The following is a 5,110-nucleotide window of genomic DNA, read 5'->3' as shown; positions in this document are numbered from 1 at the left end:
GGATGGTAATATTCAACACATTCTCAACTGCATGCTCTTATTCCCTCTCCCTGTAATGACTGGACAACACTTATTTTTGGTGCCAGCTGGCTTAAATCAGGAATAATCTTGGGTAGGGGGAAAAAGACAATGAAACCATCATAAACTGAGTATAAAATGTTTATCTGCATGTGTCAGTAACTCCAACGGCCAGCTGCAGTCAGCACAATTATCAGCCTGTAATTGTGCTCAGGGCCAGCGTGGGCCTTTCCACGTCAGCTCCTCCTGCACAGCACATGGGGGCCTGGGCTTGCTGTTGGCTTGTTTCCTTTTAGGAGACTGGGATGAGGAAAGGCTGGGGGGTTTTGTCAAAGAGATAATATTTGAGTGACCGTGTATGTGCTGGAAGTCTCACAGACTGACTGGCCCACGACAGGATCACCCAGTGCTGGGGCAGGGGGGCTGCACCTTGCTGCCCTGGTTAGGGGTGTTAAGCTGCTCCTTTGCCTCAGAGAGGGCCAAGTGCAGCACTTGTGTGCAGAAACACTTCATTAGCCCTGGTTTGCAAAGCTGCTGCAGCAACTGGTGTGGCCAGAGCACCCCTTTCTGCGCTTGGAAATGAGCTGAGTCAGTCATGGGACAAGGCAGGGCATTCCCCACGTGTGCCCATTGTGAATTCCCCGTGCCCCGGCTGTGTCGCGTCCCGCTCCTCAGTGACATCCCGCCCAGCCGGGAACATGGAACTCCCCATTTCCAAGGACACGTGGCCATTGTCACCAGCACACAGCAGGGCCGGTCAGACCCTTCGGCGGCTGCGTCGAGAGCAGAGGTGTCGGAGCGATAGCGAGTGTTGTTCCAGCTTGGTTGGTTCTAGCACACGCTGTTCAAGAGGCCGATCCACACACTGAGTGGAGGTAATTATTTACAGTTCTGTGCAGAAACGGGGGGGCTCAGGGACAAATTCACAAAGCCAGCACCACAAGAACCAGAGTGTCTTTGTATTTCTACATTTTAGCAAAGAAAGGAATTAGTGTTCACTGACTGCAAGTTCCCTAGTTGTCTTCATAATTAGTATTCTGTCTGCTGCTGGGCAATGATCCTCTCACTTCTCATGCTCAATAGTCTGCATGCTCAGACTCTCCCTTCTTCTTAGTGAGAGGCTTCTTGAGTGGATAGCCGTGGTCTGCCCCAGCTGGAATGGCCTTTTACCTCGCAGGAGGTGATTCAGCACAGTTTCTGCATTGGCTTTATCAGTTTGTTCCTTTCCTTGGGGATTCTGCCAAATGTCCCTGTGCCCATAAATTCTCCATTCTTTGTGTCCACCATCAGTGGTACATCCTTCTTCCCAAGCCTTGCTAACCTCCCCTGTGTCTGAGGAAACTGAAGCCTGTCAAGCCCTGCACCTCCACAAGGCAATTCAGCCCAGAAGCAACCTGCCTTTCAAAGGCCTGGCCATCACTGAGAGCTTGTTGGCTACTTCTTGTTTCATGGGAATAATCTCCCTCCTTGTTGATGAGCCTTGAAAGCCACAAAGGAGAAACATCAAAGAACACATTTTCCTAACAAATATTTTGCATTTTGCAGATTTTTCAGCAGGATCAGTGCCTGTGTGGGAGCCAGAGCACCCGAGGCAGAGCGGGATGGTGGAGCTGTGGGCCTGGGCACGATCCAGAGCGTTTGGCAGGGCCCCAGCCCGCACTGCGTCCCGCAGGGCCCCCAACAGCACTGCGATGCCCGTCAGGGTGACCCAGGGGTCCCAGGACCAACAGGTGAGGGGCAGCTGTCGGGCTCTGCAGGTTGCCAGCGGGTGGGGGCTTGGCCGTGGTGCTGGTGTCAGGTGCTGCTGACCCCGCGGGACCTGTCGGGCAGGGCTGGGGCCCCACTGGTGCTCCAAGGGCCCCTTTGAGGCAGCTGCCCCGGTGGAAACGACTCACAGGGATGACACGGAGGAGGTGCCAGTGGAAGTGGGAAGTTCTCTGATGGAAGTGGTTCCCAGGGATGCCATTGAGGAAGTGCCAGTGAAAGTCAGATGTTCTCCATGCTGGGACACTCAGGAAATTCATGCTCTGGGCATGGCTCTTGGTCAAAATGCATGGATTTCTCATTGTTCTGTGTTTGCCCTGCACTCACCGAACATGTCAGGAGAAAGGAAACGCTCTAACAGTATTTTTTACTATTAGGAGTAGCCATTTCTTTATTCTCAGCTGTGATGCATAGTGGAGAGCTCCAGCTACATGCACACCATTTTCAAAGCTTTTCCAAACAAAGAAATTTTAGCATTTTTAGCAGCCAACGACATGAATCTTCATTGGTTCTAAATTACATCATTTCTTCAATTAAGTAATAGTCTATCTTCGGTATTGATGTCTCCCTTCACATGGTAATTAGTGCACATCTTTCAGTCCATTTATCATAGCTTTTCAGATTTTTTCTAAGGCAGTTTTGCCTACGGAATGAAGCAGTTGGATGGCAGTAGTTGTTTTCATTAAAAAATGTACTTAGGCTGATGAACATTTTAACCTCCAGCGGAATGCAATACATTCTGTACTAAATGACGAGATCAGCCAAGCAACCCAAATTTTGTAATATCTGATTAACCTAGGATAAACTGCTTCCATTTGACACCTGCAAAGAATTGCATCTAGAGCTGAGGACAAGAGAAAGGGCTCTCATGCCTGTTGAGAGTCAAAATTCACCTTATGCAGGTGAAATTCTTCTTGGAGCTGACTCCAGGATGTGCTTCCTTAGTACCAAATAAATCCCAGCATCAGGTCGTGTCCAAAATTCTTACATTTTTGTCAACCACTCTCACCTGGTTAGCTGAACACTGGCCAGTTCAGTGTTACTCAGGCACTTGATTTCAAGGGAAGCCTGTGCCTATAAATTCTAGAAATTGGGAAAGGATGACTTGCTACTTGAACGCTTGGCTGCATTAGAGGCTAAGGGAGGGTTGCTCTCTCAGGGCAGTTTTGTAGCCGGCTGCTTGCAGAGGGAGAACTGTGTCAAAGCAGCCCTTTTTAGTGATGTGACAGCAAGCCTTCTCAAATACAGCTCTTGTTTAAAGAGAAGGGCCTAGTTAATCAGCAGTGATGGAGAGTAGGCTGAAGTTTTTACAGAAAATATCTTTTTCCTTTTAGCCAAATGCCAGCGAGGCATTGCACAATGGAAGTGCGCAGAATGTCCAATTGTATAACCCACTTGGAGGTATGGTTGCCTTTCACATTTTGCTCAATATCTGTAAGACTTTCAACTTGGTAATTCATTTTTGCAGCATATTCTCGGGACAGGGGATCTCTTGTGTTCAGAGATCTTGGCTGGAGGTGGTATGCCCTCACGTCAACCTTGCAGTCTCTTGTCACTGCATGTAGCCACTGGTTTGTTTTCCCCTGAGAAAGCCTGCCAGTCCTTCCTTGTTCCCATACTGCTTGATGGGATGCAATTTGGAGCATTGAGGTCAAGGTTTGGACCACTCCATGCACCTAAATTCACTGCCTTGGTAGCTAAGCTTTTGGTTTTGGAGTATCTAGGCACTGTCATTATCCTTTAAATTTAATGGGGAAATTGAAAGAAAATGACCTTGAGGAAGTTGCGTAGAGAATTCCACAAGGTCAGCATAGGAAACTTTGCTTGATTTAACTTTTTGTCTTGGTCGTTGATAAGCGAGTGTTGCCACAACACTGTGTTGCGTTCTTTTCAAGGAAATGGAAAGGAAGATACTGATGTCATCTTCCCCACGGATTCCATCATTTCCCACAAAGCACAATGTGCTTGGGCGATGTCATTTGTTATTAATCTGCTCTCAGTGCTGTTTCCCCAAGGAGCCTGGCTCCAGGCAGACTCGAGGTGCACATTCCCCGTACAGGCACTCAGTGGGGCTGCCTGCAGCAGTGAGCTGAGCCAGGTACAGCCAGCTGCCCTGAGAAAAGCAGGCTTTCACCTGGCTGTGGATGCAGTCACCTGCCTGCAGGGACTTCCCTGCCACTGCAAGGGCAGCTCTTGCTCTGCCTTAGCCTAGTGCAGAGCATTTTAAACTAGCATCATGGTGGCTTTCCGGAGAGACAAAGCTAAACTTCAGATTTTTCACTGGGGACGTTCTGTTTCACATGTGGATGATGATTTGTGTGATTCTTGGTGGTGGTCTACACAGATCCTAAGGGAATATTTAACATTCAGTAACTGGGGTGTGAGGACTGGCAGTAGTGAGACAATTGTGGAACTTGGTGCCGCTTTGGCTTTAGGCTGGCACAGAGAAACTCAGGTGAGACAGGTCTGGTTGCTGGTAGGGTACAGGGTGCCTTTGCAACCTGCTCCATGCAGTACCAGTTAGGGACTGGGCTTTGTCACAGAATCAGAGAATCAGAATCAGAGTTGGAAGGGATCCACAAGGATATGCAAGTGCAGCTCTGTCCCCAAGAATCCCATCAGGTGCCTGTGGAACTTGTCCAAATGTTTTCTGAGCTCTGGTGGACCTGGTACCCTGAGCAGCCTTGTGGGGAGCCTGTCCCAATGCCTGATCACCCTCTGGGTGAAGAACTCTTACCTAATTTTCATCTTAATGCTTGGTTATGGTTTCAGGTAATTTTCTTTAGAAGTCATTCAGGGGTATGGTTTTAGGAGGTGTTTTGTTTGAATGCTGTGGAAAGTTTCTCTATCCACATTGGATTGAACTTCTCAAACATTAGTAGTGTCTTCACTCGACAACTGGCATGTTTACAGTGTTCTCAATAATTGAAGTGTGTGATGTTTGTGCACTTAGGTTTGCAGACAAATAGCAGAGAGGCATGGTCCAAGGAACAGGAAGTGGAGAAAGGCATTAAAAATTTGACCTACATTGAAAGACTGAAGGAGCGTGTAAAGAAAGGTCAGTCTCCGTGTGTGTGATGGCAGGGACAAAGCTCCCGGATTTCTCACCAATACGCATGAAGTCTCCATCAGCCACTAAGCAGTAGTTCCTGGTTTCAAAACAGCGCCTGCTGCGTCATATCCCCTCCCTTGACCTGCTGGCCACGCTTCACCTGATGCAGCCCAGGACACGGTTGCCTTTCTGGGCTGCCAGCACACGTTGCCAGCTCATGCCCAGCCTCTCATCCACCAGCACCCCCAAGTCCTCCCCACCTTCATCCCAGCCGCC

At 48.9% G+C, this 5,110-nt stretch overlaps 1 long non-coding RNA gene across 1 annotated transcript; it reads left to right on the top strand.

Moving 5' to 3' along the window:
* The first annotated feature begins 1,632 nt into the window (after window positions 1-1,632).
* Window positions 1,633-4,842, top strand: LOC137464196 (uncharacterized). The gene is made up of 3 exons (XR_010994081.1): window positions 1,633-1,748; window positions 3,117-3,183; window positions 4,736-4,842. It is a non-coding gene; the product is annotated as an uncharacterized lncRNA (long non-coding RNA).
* Window positions 4,843-5,110: the final 268 nt, after the last annotated feature.

Source organism: Anomalospiza imberbis, chromosome 38, assembly GCF_031753505.1.
Source record: "Anomalospiza imberbis isolate Cuckoo-Finch-1a 21T00152 chromosome 38, ASM3175350v1, whole genome shotgun sequence".
In the NCBI taxonomy this organism is placed as follows: domain Eukaryota; kingdom Metazoa; phylum Chordata; class Aves; order Passeriformes; family Viduidae; genus Anomalospiza; species Anomalospiza imberbis.
The sequence above is the reverse complement of the archived record's forward strand: the minus strand, read 5'-3'. Positions and strand labels throughout refer to the sequence as shown.